The sequence below is a fragment of the Pan troglodytes genome, chromosome 23 (assembly GCF_028858775.2).
Source record: "Pan troglodytes isolate AG18354 chromosome 23, NHGRI_mPanTro3-v2.0_pri, whole genome shotgun sequence".
NCBI lineage: Eukaryota > Metazoa > Chordata > Mammalia > Primates > Hominidae > Pan > Pan troglodytes.
This window is the reverse complement of record NC_086016.1, coordinates 46,588,314-46,603,896: the sequence shown is the minus strand read 5'-3', so window position 1 is coordinate 46,603,896 and position 15,583 is coordinate 46,588,314.

The window sequence follows — 15,583 nt, the reverse complement described above, 5'->3', positions numbered from 1 at the left end:
TGGTCTCATTGGTGCTGCAGCTTTGTAGAGCATGAATGATCCCTGTTTTACAGCAAGGAAGTTGGGTGAGGATCCAGGGTGGCGAGCAGGGCAACGCACGTTGCAGGATCCTAAGTTATCCCTCTTGGCGGCTGTTTCCTGTAAACCCAGGATCTGGAAATTTCCATGGTCAGGGCCCTAGAGAACTTGGTGTCCACCCCCAAGCTCTGAGCTCGCTGCATTGTCAGGACCTCTTTCCCTCAATCACTGCATGGGTGGGTTCCTCTCACTGAGGGATAGGGGCTGGGTCACCTCGTGGCCCCAGGAGACACGGGGGAGGCATTCTGTCCCAGGTGGAGATGGAAATGTGGGAGGGATTGTGTTTGGGTCTAAGCAGCACTAAACAGGGTGAGTTCCAGTCCTAGGGGAAGGTTCTGGACAGCAGCTAACAGCAGAACCACTGCCTAGCGTGCTCTGGAGGAAGGAGCCTTAAAGAGCCTTCCCCTGCGCTCAACCGGGACAGGCTGTTTCCACCTTCCCATCACTGCTGTGCTGAGGCCGTGCCTGTTTCGAGATGTCAGATGAGACAGGAACAGCTGCTCCAGTGGGTTGGGAATGTTTACCCGCTAAACACGGAGTGCCCGTCACCATGGCAACATCCCAGTCCTAGGAACAATCCCCCACATCTGCCCGGCACCTGGCATTTCTTAATGCACCGCCTCAGACGTTGGCTCATCCAGTCCTCACAATGTCCTGGGCGTAGATTCTCTAATGGCCCCGTCCTACGGGTGGGGGACCGAGGCTGCGAGAGGTGAGAGGACTTGGCCAGGCTCTCACGGCAGGGGGCCGATGCAGAGGGGCTTCCTGGTGGCAGCCTCCACACCCTCATCAGGGACCCTTCGAGTTGGTGTGACCTGGTGCTGTGGAAACCCACGGCCTACTTTGGAAAGCACCACTGCTTGTTCTGATGACCCCAGAGGGGGCTGGTGCGGGGCCTGGGGGGTGTACAGATGGCTCCTGACCACTTCAGAAGGAGCCCAGTGCTGGGAATGCAGGGCGCGTGCAGATGTGTGGGCTATGGACAGGAATGGGGAGCTGGGCACCCACTGGGACCTGTCCCGGGCCATTGAGTCAGGCAAGCCTCCTGACTCCTACCTCATCCTCCTCATCTGGGGAGTGGGCTGATGTAAAGGTTGAATGGGCACACAGTTGGTGCTTCCCTCACCCGACCCTTCAGCCTCCTGCCCCTGCCCGAGCACGCACACCCTCCCTCCCCCAGCCACGTTCCTGAGTGCTCTCAGCTCCGGCCTGCCCCAAGTTGCTTGTGTGTCCCCAGGCCAGGCCCTTTCCCTCTCCCTCTCTGGGCAGGGCTGCTCCCACATTGCTGGGATGAGCTCCCTGGGTAGGAGGCTTTGCCCTCCGGGTCTGGCCTTCTTGGCTTCTGGTGTCCTGCTTGTCCCCAGCCTCGCCCGGTACCGGCCTCTCACTGGATAGAGCCAGTAGGGGAAGAGCGCGGCTCAAGTGGCCGTCCCAGCCTTTGTCCTGGAGGACAAAGCCTGCCCTGCGCTGCTGTGGTGGTTGGTGACCCCACTAAAGTCACAGAAGCCACCGCAGTGGGCCTGCAGTGGGCACCGTCCTGGGTGCTGCTCATTGTCCACCAAAGCTGGCCGGGGTCCTGCTGGTCAACGCTGTCGAAGGGGTGGGATTTGGTGCCCCTCTGTTGGGTGTGACGGTGGAGAAGGTGCACTGGGTCCTGGGCTACTGGGGCCACAGAATCGGCTTTGTCCTCTCAGGCTCTCAGGGTGTCATTTTGCTGTGCTTGTCCAGGCAGCTGCAGGCTGGGTTGCAGGGTTACGGGGGCAGTTCCCACAATCAGGGCCAGCAACCCCACCTGTTAGTAAGCCAGGGCTGGTGCAGATCAGAACAGGGGAATGAGCCTTCTTCTCCCTTCATCCCCGAGGGTGAGTATCCCAGGACTCTCCTGGTATGACCTGTGAATGCCCCTGGGATATTCACCCTAAGGGATGAAGAGAGAGGGCCACGCTGTCCTCTCTGTGATCATATTAGACAATAAATGCAAGAGTGTGTTTCAGAACAACAAGACGCTGTTTCATGGGAGAAGCAGCAGAAGGGCTCATGTCAGATGGTGACGGAATCGCAATCACCCACCAGAAGCTTCCCAGGCACCCTCCTGTGCCCCCTGCTGGGAGCTCCCCTACCCCCTCTGCCCCGACTTCTGGCAAGGAGAGATTACCAGCGTGACCCTGCCTGAGTCAGGCGGGAAGCTGTCAGGAACGGGCGCAAGTCTCATTTCCTCGCCGCTAACTGCCTGCCGTATAAATGTCAGCCTGGCTGTTAAATGACCCTGGCGAAAGGGCTGCTCCATTAGGCAGAGGGCAGAGTGATGGCAGAGCAGAGCCACACCAACAGCCGCGGTGATTGCTTCCGCCGCGGAGCAGGGCGACATTTGCGTCATCATTTGGTGGTCTCCTAGGAGAAGCTGCAAGCAATTGCGTGGGATAACAACCAGAAAAAACAGCCTAAATGACAGCACGGCTGCCCAGGCTCCATCAGAGGGGCTCTGGGGATGGGGAACGGCTGGGGGTTGGCCCGGGTGCGGGCGGGTACTGTTATTTCATTCTCCAAACTTGTGTTTCATCATTCATTCACTCATTCACTAGTTCAGTCAGTGTTTTTATCAGCAAAATTCTTTTTTTTTTTTTTGAGACAGAGTTTTCCTCTTGTTGCCCAGGCTAGAGTGCAGTGGCTCGATCTCGGCTCACTGTAACCTCTGCCTCCTGGGTTGCAGCAATTCTCCTGCCCCAGCCTCCTGAGTAGCTGGGATTACAGGCGTGTGCCACCACGCACAGCTAATTTTTTGTGTTTTTAGTAGAGACAGGGTTTCATCATGTTGGCCAGGCTGGTGTTGAACTCCTGACCTCAGGTGATCCACCACCTCGGCCCTCCAAAGTACAGGGATTATAGGCATGAGCCACCTTGCCTGGCCTATCAGCAAAATTTGTGATTTTCACCCTTTTCTCTTTACTCTGTCCTTCATCTCTCACGCACTGTCCCTGAAGACCCTGCGTGCGTAGCAGCCCTCGAGGGGATCTCTTTTCCTCCCCCACGCCCCCTTTTCCTGGGCCTGGAGCTGGGACAAGGTTTCCCCTCGCTGCATGCTGCTTTTCCCAAATCATTCTCCCCCTCCCCAAAGCCCGGCTTTGAATCGCAAAACACCAGCTTGTACGACTCACTGCCCGGCTCTGGCCACTCCCTGCTGGTTCCTGCCGCTGCTTTTCCCATCTCTGTGACCTCTGACCACAGTCACGCCCCGCAGGCCCAGCCCTCAGGTCTCTTCTCTCCCTTCCCTCGTTCCTCCCTGGAAGCCCCTCCAAGTGCCTGGCTCACATGCACCTGGCAGCCTTTGAATCCATCTCCAGCCCAGACCTCTCCCTTGACTCCTAAACTCACCCATCACTGCCAGCTCCATGTACCCATCTGGGTGTCTGGGGGTGGACTCCCACGGCCCCCTCCACTCCTGCTGTCCCCCAAGACCTGCTCCAACCTTCCAGTGGCTCAAACCAAAAATCTGGGGGTCGTCCTTGATGTCTCCCTCTCTCTAACATCCACAGGTGACCCACCTGCAAATCCGTCTGCAAAATACGCGGCCAGAATCAGGCCCCATCTTCCTACCTGCACGGTCTTCACCCTGGGCTGAGCCGTCCTCATGGCTTACTTGGATTTTTGCAATATCCCCAACAGGTCTTCCTGCCATCCGGCACCCCCTGCTATGTGCTCCCCGCCACAGCACCTGCCACCCTTTAACGCCTGAGTCTCATGTAAGCAGCTGCAACTTGTTCAGGAAAAAGCCACGTCCTTGTTGGGGCTATAAGGTCCTCCATGATCCAGCCTCTTCCCCTCCAGGTCAGTCACAATAGGGAGGTGAGGGAGGGAGCTTTGAGGCTGCCTAGGGGTGGGAGGGGGCAGGAGGAAGTGGGGCGTCAGGGCCTCCTACAAACTTTGGCTTTACTATGAGTAGGTGAGGAGGGAGGTGGTCGGCCCCTGAGATGTGGCTACACTGTGGGCCATGACTGGAGAGAGACTGGGGATGGCGGGGGTCGGGGACAACCTAGACTGAAGACAGGGACCTGGGCCAGGTCGGGGAACATGGTTGACAAGTGACTGGATTTTTTTTTTTTTTTTTTGAAATGGAGTTTTGCTCTTGTTGCCCAGGCTGGAGTACAATAGTGCCACCTCGGCTCACTGCAATCTTGCCTCCTGGGTTCAAGCGATTCTCCTGCCTCAGCCTCCCAAGTAGCTGGGATTACAGGCGTGTGCCACCACGCCCAGCTAATTTTGTATTTTTAGTAGAGATGGGGTTTCGTCATGTTGGCCAGGCTGGTCTCGAACTCCTGACCTCAGGTGATCTGCCCACCTTGGCCTCCCAAAGTGCTGGGATTACAAGCGTGAGCCACTGCGCCCGGCCACAAGTGACTGGATCCTAAAGAAATCTGCAAGTAGACCTGAAAGTATTTTCTGATCAACTGGACACAGGGTATGTGAAACAGAGGAGTGCAGAGGGATCCTGGGCTTGCAGCCACTAACAAAGAGTGGTCCTGTCACTCTAGAATCCAGTCACTTGTCACCGTGGTTGCTGGCCTGGTCCTGGCCCCCGTCTTCAGCCTCCATGGTCCCCTCACCATGCGCCCCATCCCCACAACTCCAAGGCTGTTGGAGGTCTTTCAAGGTGACCTGGGCACCTGCCATGCACAGTGGGTGTCCAGTACACAGGGATGAAGGCCTTTGTTCTGTGAATGTTGCTTTGATCTCGCAGGGCTGGTTAAGGATGAAATGAGGTGATAGCACATCGGAAACTATGGTTCTTACCTTCCTTCTGCCCAGTCTGAGAGGACTGCATTTGTGTCCCCAGAGTCTGGAGGGCAGGTGTCTCCCGGACAGCCAGGACCACTTCGTCATTGGTGGGGTGGGGTCGGCATGAAGCAAGGGCCTCTTGCTTCAGAATTGCCACAGGCTGGGCACGGTGGCTCACTCCTGTAATCCCAGCACTTTTGCAGGCTGAGGCAGGCAGATCATTTGAGGCCAGGAGTTCAAGACCAGCCTATGCAACATAAGGAGACCACCTCCTCCCCCGCCGTCTCTACAAAATATACAAATTTAGCCAGGGGTGGTGGTGTGTGCCTGTAGTCCCAGCCACTCTGGAGCCTGAGTTGGGAGGATTGCTAGAGCCCAGGAGGTTGAGGCTGCAGTCAGCCAATTTCACATCATTGCACTCCAGCCTGGGCAACAGAGCGAAACCCTGTCTCAAAACAAACAAACAAAAAGAATTGTCACAAACCACAGAGGGCTAAGCACTGCACAGGCCCTGGGTAGCTGCACAGATCACATGCTTGTGAGGCCCACCCTGCTCAGTGTCTCGGGGCCTTTGGTGGTGTGGGGGATGGGCAGAGGGACAGCACGGAGAAGCCAGCCCCGTGGTTTCACGTCACCTCATCAAGCATTTGTGCTGGACAAAAATTGCCCTCCTTCCTTTTGGACCTATTTTAAGCTTGGCAGGCCCATGAATATTTGATCAGGAAATCATTTTCTCCATAAATGCCGGAGGTTGGAAGCTTTGCTATAGGAGGGGGCCTGAGAGTTAAGTGTCCCCTGAGTGATGGTGGAGGGGCTGGCCAGCCTGGAGGAGAGCAGGCTCAGGGCCGGGCTGGCTGCAAACTGCTGACCGGCTCTGCCGGGCAGGGGAACCACGGGTCTGAGGCCTCTAGCATGGAGCTGGTCTTGGTGGGGCAGCCACGGGAGGAGGCAAGTTCCCTTCCCAACAGGGGCTTGAGCTGGCCCTAGTGTGGAGGTGGGCTCCTTGTGTCCAGGTGTGGGCAAGGGAGGGGCATGGGAGGGATGTCAAACCTCAGGGTGGTGGGTAGGTCAAGTGATTCCTAAATACACCATTACAACTCCCAGAACCTCAGTATAAAAAAACCGCCCCTGCCGTGCCTCTGCATGAAAAGTTCTTCTAAAAGAGTGCATTTGAGTGAGAAGTTGCCCCAAATCATACCCAAGTGCCTGCTACTAACGTCAAGATTCCCCACATCAATGGAGACCTGAGAGCTATTGATCTCTGCTTCTCTGCACGTGGCTGTCTCTGGGAGCAGCCCCAGTGCCTGAAGAAAACAGAGCCCCGCTCTGGGTTGTCCTCTGTGTCCTCCCCACACGGCTGGGAGACACATGCTCTTCTCTCCCCAATTTAGAGAACTGAAAATTAGCCTCTAGCTGCAGTGGGCAGGTCCACTGTGCCTTCAGGGTCAGCATCTGTGAGGGCCAAGCCCTCTCCCAGTGGTCACAGGTCACAGGGCAGCCTGGTTGTGTCCCCACGCCCTGCATTGGTGGAGTTGGGAGTGGGGGTGCTGACGGTGCGTGCTTGCAGAGCCTGTGTCTCCCCATGTGCTGGCTGCTGCCTGCTGCTTTGTTTCTGCCCCTGTATCAGCGTCTCCATCCCATCTGCACACCCAGATGCAGTGAGCAGGGCCTCCTGGTGCCAGGGGGAGGCTGTAACAGCAGGATGGAAAAGGAGGGGCACCCCCACTCCCCTTTACCTGCCTTGAAATTTTTAGCTCTGAAGTTGCCTGCAAATACGGCCTCAAAGAGCCGCAGCCACAGTTTGGAGGTTGGTTGCCTGGAGGGGGTGCTGGGGTCTCAGAGTCTCCGGGCAAGGACAGGGGGCTGAACTGGGGGCCTGCCTGCTGCAGAGTGGGGCAGGGCCTTGCGAGGACTTGGGTCGGCAGCAGTGTGGTCACAGGCAGGACAGCCCGGCAGGGTGCGGAAGGAGGCGTCTTTTACCTCCCAGTTCATGGAGGCGGTTGGGCAGCTGTGGGCAGACAAGGACTCCAGCGCCGCTGTTGAGGGTGAGCAGCTTCAGCCTGGGTATGGGTCCTCAGTTGTCCTTACCGCAGGCCCGGGAGGGAGTATGACTGTTTAGGTCTCTGCTGCTTCCTCCTTGCATGGCCAGGTGAGGTGGCCTCTTGGGAGACCCCAAGTCGGTGAGGGAATTGGCACTCACAGAGGGAGGCTCCCGCAGTCACAGCCACACCTGGGACCCTTCTGCCACTCCCCAGGCCTAGAAGTCCGGGCTGGGCCCCACTCTCAGTGCTAGTTGACCTTGGGGAGATCTGGCTTCTCCCTGAGCCTCAGTGTCCTCATCTGTGCTATGGGTGTTCTCTTCTCCACCATGTTAGCATGTAGTGAGGTGAGATGGGCTGGGCGCTGGGGTTGTTGTCCCAGCTCCTCAGCTGGGTCTAATTTGGTGGTCCCGCCTCCTGGTGACTTTCTGACACCTGACTTTCCTGGTCTCCTCTTGCTGGGATGCCAGTGTCGGAGGCACCTCTCCAGCTCCTCAAATCTAGCCCTGGAGGTTTCTTCTCCCGTCTCCACCTGCCTTGGCCCAAGTGTTGCTTCCAGCCCTTGATTGCACTAAAGCACCCACTCTCATAGGCCACAGTGTGCCTCAGGCTCTGCAGAAGGTTCTAGATAGGGGGACGTGGTGGTGGGGAGTGGACAATTACCTCCACCAGCCTGGTACGGCATTGCTGATCTTAGAGCTGGTCCAGGAATTCTCACCACCAGGAATTCCTCAGCTCCCAGGGTCTCAGCCCAGGGCTCTGTGTGGTCTCGATTCCCCTCTCTCAAAGCCCCTGTCTCCCACTCAGTGGTCTGAGCTGTTGTCTTCTCTTTGGCCCTCTCGGGAGCCTCTAGGAACAGGCCTCTGGGAAAGCCACACTCTCACCAGCCGTGGGTAAAGGGGGCTGGGGTGTGGGCAAATCCCAGGCAGTCTCCCCAGAGAGGAGCCCCGTGACCAGCTTTCATACAATGGCCCCTTTCCTCCCTCCCGTGGGGCCTCTCGACATGCCTGGTATCCGTCCCACAGGGTGCCGGCCGCCTTGCCCGCAGCCCCTCAGCCCTGGGCCAGTGCCACCCCTGTCCTCGCTCACAGGGTGGCCTTGGCAGCCCGGCCCCAAGATCTACCCGGTGGTCCTTTTACCACCCAGAATACACTCAGGTCCTGGCCTGGAAGCTCTCTTGGCCCTGGAGCCATGACACTTTAAATCCATCCCGAGAGGCCGGCTGCCCTCATGAGGGATGGAGAGACTTAGAGACCAGCCCGGAGCTTGAATTTGACCTCCCTTACTTGCCGTATAGCCTCAGACAAGTTGGCCAGTCTGAGCTTTGCCATTTGCCAAGTGGGGCTGTAGCCCTTGCATTGTGAGGTTGGCTAACTGTGCAAGATGGAGCAGACCCTTGGTGCCAGTGCTTGCATGGCTGGAGGGCCCAGAAGGTCTGGCCTGAGGTCTGTCCGACCTCTCTGCTAACTCGAGGGTCTCCTCTGGGACTGTATCAAGCATTGGCAGATGCCACAAGTGGTCTGTGGCTGGTGGTCAGCATGGCAGGCTTGGTCCAGCGGGTGGACTTGGGTGTCTATCATGGGGACTTTGTGCTGAGGTGGCAGTGGCCTCTCAAGCTATTACTGTTGATTTCATTTCATGAAAAAAATGTTTAATGAAAAGAAATATGAAAACTTCAAAGGACTAACAAGGATGCAGTTTTCCACCTCACAAAATTAATTACATGAACACTTTGGCATATTTGCTTCTAATTTTCTTTTTCCCTCCCTCCTTCCCTCCTTTTCTGCCTCCTCCTCTCTCCTCCTTCTGATTGGAAAAAAAAAACACTCTATGGCTTTTTATAAAATGATCCATGCTCATTGTATCAGTCAGAAGAATGTAGGTTGTGTTGCAGTAACAAACAGCCCCACATATCGGTAACTTTAAAGCCTCTCCTCTGAAGTGACAGCTCTCATTTTCTCACATCTCATTTCTACATGCATAGGCCAAAGCAAGCCACATGGCCACGCCTGGCGTCAAGGGGACCAGGAGGTGCGTGACCCCATCATGTGCCCCGGGGAGAGATCTGGACACTCAAGTGACCACCACACTCAGCAAACAAGACACAAATAAGGGAGGAAAAAAGCAATATTGAGGGTGCAGAAAGTACCCACATCCTGCTCTTCAGAAGTAACCATCTCTGATAGCATTTGAACATCACTCTGGACAAATGAAGGGAGAGAGGGAGACTTTTTTGAAGACGTTATTTCACTATAAAAGATGACTAATGGGCCGGGCACTGTGGCTTATGCCTGTAATCCCAGCACTTTGGGAGGCTGAGGCAGGCGGATCACTGATCAGGAGTTTGAGACCAGTCTGGCCAACATGGCAAAACCCCGTCTCCACTAAAAATGCAAAAATTAGCCAGGAGTGGTGGCTGGTACCCATAGTCCCAGCTACTTGGGAGGCTGAGGCAGGAGAATCGCTTGAACCTGGGAAGTGGAGGTTGCAGTGAGCTGAGATCATGCCACTGCACTCCAGCCTGGGCAACAGAGTGAGACTCCATCTCAAAAAAAAAAAACAAAGATGATTAATGAACATATTCTATTTACTTTTTACATTCAAGTAAAATTAAGAAGAATTTGAAGCAATCGTGAAACTTCAAGTAAACTATTTCTTCAAAGATCTCTTTATGAATTTTTTTTAAAAAAGCTTCTGAAGAACATTAAAGGATGAAAATTGTGGTCAGTATTTGCTGACTTGTGCCAATTTCAGACGGTGTCCACCAGCTCCCTGGAGGGAACGTGAATCCAGAGCCCCACTTCCCCTCCCCTCGCTGCTCCCTTCAGTTATATTATCATCATTTTACAATATCTTAGTCTGAAACATTCGCATTATTTTTTGTAACCACAATTCCTATAATTATTTGTTATTAGTTGTATCTTTTTTGTTTTTTTAAAGACAAAGTCTCGCTCTGTGGCCCAGGCCGGAGTGCAGTGGCGCGATCTCAGCTCACCACAACCTCTGCCTTCCGGGTTCAAGAGCGTCTCCTGCCTCAACCTCCCGAGTAGCTGGGATTACAGGCACCCGCCACCACGCCGGGCTAATTTTTGTGTTTTCAGTAGAGACGAGGTTTTGCCATGTTGGCCAAGCTGGTCTCGATCTCCTGGCCTCAAGTGCTCCACCCGCCTCAGCCTCCCAAAACGTTGAGATTACAGACGTGAGCCATCATGCCCAGCCACTAGTTGTATCTTTACATGCATTGGACATTCAGCAGTTCTTTAGTTGGTTGGATTTTACTGTAGCTTATTTATATTTTTTCCCAAAAAGGTTCGTGGGTATGTTCTCCCTAAGTTTTTCTGTCAGGTCAGTTTATTTACCATACAATAAGTGACATCCCAGAAGTGAATAATTTTGCAAGCCATGGTTTCTTTCCTTCAAAGCCTGGTGCCTCATGGCCTTAGGAACCAAAGGTTGCTGTGCAGAGCCTGAGGCAGGCAGTTCTCCTTGCAAACATTTTTCTTGTTTATCCTAAATGATGGAAGGATTCTTTTTCCTTGAAATTCATAACTTTGCTAAGAAATCTGTGTGGAGCACTCTAGCAGATTTTCCTGAAATGTGGAGTGCTTGCTCTAATTTTGGATCCAATGCCTCCTCCCTTTCCAAGACTCTCTCTCATCTGCTGTATTTACTGCGTCATTTGCGGCACGTATCAGGGGCTCTGAATCAGGGACGCCAATTATCTTTGGGTTGTGCTCATTCTCCAAGTCTAGGAACTGTTCTCAAATTCCCTTTGATCTCTATCTTTTCAACTGCAATCACTATGGTTATCTCAAGGTTTTCCTCTATACCGGTAATTCCACGTTCATCAGTGTCTAGTCATCCATTTAGTCTTTCACTGAGTTTAATCAAGTGCCGGCCAGGTGCCAGGCGAAGATGGTATTGGGGCAAGAGCATGGCAGGACAGGGAAGGCCTCCTCTTGGAAGTGGTGGGGATAGAGAGAGGATTGGCAAAATAAACAGCGCATCCAGCACACGAGATGTCCACAAGGGCTGTGAGGAGCGTGAACCACGGTGGGGAGGGTGGCCGGGAAGACTTCCTGGGAACGGGATGTTTGAGCAAAGCCGTGAGGGAGGTGAGGTCCTTTGCTGCTTCTCGTCTGTTAGGTTCACAAGGATGGACTGTCCCACATTTCTCTCCTCAAGTTCCAAATCTCCCTTTTCATCTCATTCTGCTGGCTTCTCGCCTCTGGGAGTGTTGCTTTTGTGGAATTCATGTCCTCAGCCATTTGTTCTCCAGCATGAAGCCACTGGGAGGCCACACCTGTTTCTGGCTGACGCGGTCTGGGTTGGGCTGTTTGCCTCGCTTTGGCTTATGAGATCCCCCTGCCTTCTCCCTTCTCTTCGGTGCCGTCTGCTTGCGCGGTTGCCATGGCATCGTTTCATCTCGCTCACGCTTGGGCAGCTCGGTCCTGACCGTCTATTTGTTCTGGGGAATTGGCGTATTTGGTTCCAGTTTCTCTTTTGATGCGTTCTCTCTTGTTTTTCTTTGAAAATCGCACCTTAGTGTTTGCAAAATGATGCACACTTGCCATGGGTGACTTTTGGGGCACCCCTGTGATTGGCCCCCACTTTTCCGGGATGTCACTTTACCCTCCAGCTTCTGCCCACGGTGGGTGTCTGGCTGCAGCCCCTGTCTCTGAGCACAGCAGGGGAAATGCCAGCTGGGCTGGAAAACCCGGCTTGGTTTTCTGTCTTGAGATGGTGTTAAATGTCTACACTGCAGCTCACACACCTACTTAGGAGCCTCTGTGGGGATCCCGCAGAATGCCGTCTGTAGTTCCTGAGTCTGTGAAGAGGCTCAGCCCCGCAGCTCACATTCTCCATTCCGCGTACCCCCCCGGCTGGAGCTGGGTTCACTCCTCTGTGGTCAGAAAGCAGTGAAGCTCAGAACAACACCCACCTTGCTGTGTTGGTTTGGAAGGAGGGGGCAAGAGATGGTCGGGGCTGGGGCATGAGAGCGCCGAGCTGGAAAGGTGGGGCTGGCGGTGAGTGCTTCCCACTGAGCAGGAGCTCTGTGCTTCAGTGACTGCGGATGGTGAGGCGCAGGGCGGGGTGAACGCAGGGTTGGTGCACACCTGCATGGCCACACCCGTCTGCAGGGCCACCCCTTCCCAGGCTGGCTGTTAGGGATTTGACATCACTCCTGGCCCTGGGAGTGGGTGGCTGAGATCAGGTGGAGGAAGGTTATGAGAAAAGGGGATCCCGGGAGCCCAGAGGCCAGGCTGTTGGGAGGATCAAGGCTGTGGCCACGGCAGTCACCAGGAATTCTATCAGGAGTGGTGTTGAGGGGGTGACAGTGACTGAGGAGGGGTGTGACTTGGGGGTGGGCCGCAACTGTTGCAGGGAGGGTGTTGGGTGACAAAGTCCAACAGCATGAATTGGGTGAGTGTGGGGGGTTCAGGATGGAGGGAGGGAGAATGGCATAGAAGCCACAGTGAGGGACAAGGAGACCGCCACGGCCAGTGGGATGTGGGCGAGGGAACAGCCCCCTGAGAGCAGACCCCATGGGGGTGGCAGGGTCCTTGGGGATGGACTAGATTTAACTCAGGCAGAGTCTGAAGGTGTAGGTGGTTTTGTTGACAGTTGACTGAAGCCCGGGGGTTGTCATGGAGGGGAAGGGAGAGGAGCCGAGGGGGGCACTGCTGTGGGAGGGATATGCAGGGCCTTATGAGGCAGACGGTGACGGGGTCCCCGGCTTCTCTTGAGGACTGATGCCATCAGGACACAGGGTGAGATGAACTTCATCTCAACACCCAAGTCAGATGGTGATGGCGGCGGGGTGCTCGAGGGAAGCTGTCTTGCCCCGGACCACAGGGCTCTGAGGCGACCCCCCGGCTCCTGCTGCTGGAGCATGGGCCCCTGAGGACCCCCATCTCATTCCTAGTGGGCAGGTTTTCTTCCAGCCCCTAACGATGGTCGACCCCTCCATGGCCTGCAGGGCAGGTACTTGGCTTCTAACCCATTTTGTCTTCAGGTAATTAATGCCGGTTTATGATTCCCCTGTCTGTCCTCCTTCTTGCCTTCCCTCCTTTTCTCCGGTCCTGCCTTTTTTTTTTTTTATTTTGTTTTGAGATGGGAGTCTTGCTCTGTTGCCCAGGCTGGAGTGCAGTGGCTTGATCTTGGCTCACTGCAACCTCTGCCTCCCCAGTTCAAGGGATTCTCCTGCCTCAGCCTCCCAAGTAGCTGGGACTACAGGCGCCTGCCATCATGCCCGACTAATTTTTGTGTTTTTAGTAGAGATGGGGTTTCGCCATGTTGGGCAGGCTGGTCTCGAACTCCTGACCTCAGGTGATCTTCCCGCCTCAGCCTCCCAATGTGCTGGGATTACAGGCGTGAGCCACCGCACCTGGCCTCTCCATTCTTTCTTTTCCTAGAGTTTCTGTTTTCTATCACCGCATACTTATTCCACCTGCCATTTGTGGAAGTTTTTTACTAGCAAAGCGGTGACTTTTAGACCCAAACCCTACTGAATGTGTTATTTATTGAGAGAAATAATAAACTGCTGTGAAGAGTCAGGGCTCACATGGTTTTGAATCTTGGTCTCCTCATTATCTGGGTGACCTTGAAGGAATCGCTTGGCCTCTCTGAGCCTCAGTTTCCCCATCTGTAGGAGGGAGGCAGTAACAGTGCATAATTTGTGAAGCTATCATAGGAATTCACTGTGCAGCCCTTCACACTGGTGTGGACCAACGCTTGTGCCCAGCAGAGGCCAGCTGCTCCCCTGTGGCCACGTGCCAGGCCCTCCTCCTCACTGACCTCACCAGGCACTCACAGCTCTACATGGCAGGCTCTGTTTGCTCCACACCAGCCTCCTCCAAAACCCTCTCCTCCAGGCAGCCTCCGGGCTTGCTGGCCAGGTTCTTAGAGGTGCCAGTAACTACCACACTCAGGGCTATGACCTCTCAGTCTCCGAAAGGCACCCTCTGCTCATCTCCTTTTTCGTTGGGTCAGTGAAGATGTGGGCTGCCACTTGGTGCCAGGCACTGTTCTGGGGGCCTGAGGGAGGTCTGAGATCAGGATAGACAGAGCGCGCCCCCCTGCCCCAACCGTGGAGCTGCTGATCTAGTGGGGGAATCAGACGACCCTGCATACAAATGCATATTTATATAAAGCATACAGCAGGGGGGTGGAAATGGGTCCTGGGAAGAAACATGATGCAGGTGATGGGGTGGGGGCACCAGGGTGCTAGTGGAGCTGGCAGGTTTAGACAGGGCGGTCAGAAAGGTGACACTGAGCAGAGACTTGCAGGAGGTGAGGGAGGGGCCCTGCCAATACCCAGTACCTGGTGACAAATGTCCAGGCAGCAGGAACGGCTAAAGCAGAGACCCTGAGGCTGGTGCGTGCCTGGAGCCAGGTGAGGGGGCGGTGGGGGGTGGATGTCATGTAGGATCTCCAGGGTATAGGGTTGGAGTAGAGGCTGGCACGGGACTGTGATGGGATGGATGTGCTGGGATCACAGCAGCCACTGCATGGGGAGAAGACCTGTGGTCTGGCTGGGTCGGGGGCAGTAGGGGGTGATGGCGGGGACCATTAAGGGCTTGGAGCATCGTACAGGAGAGCTGCTGGTGGCTCTGCCTGGGGCCATCGTAGGGGGTGCAGAGGGAAATAAGGGGGGAGGGCCGATGATGTTTGGAGCCTATAACACTGGCCATGTCCTTGTTTTGTCCTCTGGGAAGGGGTCTTGAAACAGGACCCCACAGAGTGATTGAAAGCAGATTTCACCTTTCAAGGGTCTCTACGAAGCAGGAGGTTGCACAGGTCCTTGCCCGCCGTCCTTCCTATCCCACTCGCGACCCTGGTCCTAGCCTCAGAAGTGCAATCCCTGGCTGTGCACTGATTTGCTGAGTGACGTAGTGGGTCACTTGCCTCCTGGGATAATCAGTTTCCCCATTGGCTCCATGAGAGGTGACTGAGGTCCTTCCAGCCTGCCTGGTGCCTATGACAGGAGGAGAGGAGTCATCAGCACCAATTTCCTGTTATTATTGGGTGTCTGTTATTACTGGAAACAAACAGCGGCGTCTGTCCCTGTCTCCGCTGATTAATGAGAGCCCATCCTTGTTCATTTCCAAGATCAAAACACAAGCAGACCTCCTCCTGCGGGCTGTTCTCTCCCTCCCTGCTTCCTTGAGCATCAGGGCGGAGGAGGAAATGGCGCCACCTCTTCTGGCTCTGACTCAGCCCCGATCAGTGGCTCAGTTCAGCAAGTGCTCACCGAGGCCACTTGGCTGGGTGCTGCAGACACAGCCAAGCCAGACATGGCCCCTGTACTTGACAAGGGGCTCATCCAGTGGGAAAAGCAAGCAGTGGACACGATACCACAGTGGGTGGGTAAGAGGTGTGCAGGTGGCCAGCAGTGGGGGTCCACCTTGGGGTGGGAATGTGGCTTTTTAGCTGAGTCTTAAGTGATGCTTTAGGTTTGGACACTGAGCGGGTAGCAGCGGAAGGGAAGTCCAGTCAGGAAGCAGGAGGAGAGGCATCAAAGAGCAGGAGGTGGAAAGGAGTTGGATTTGAGAGGGGCGGAGGGTGCAAAGGAACAGGAAGGTATCCACACCAGCCTCCCGAGATCTGCGATGGGAGGCTTGAACCAGAGATGGTGGCTTTGAATGACCTAGTCCAATCCCCTTCCTTACCTCCCTGTAATGTACAGACTG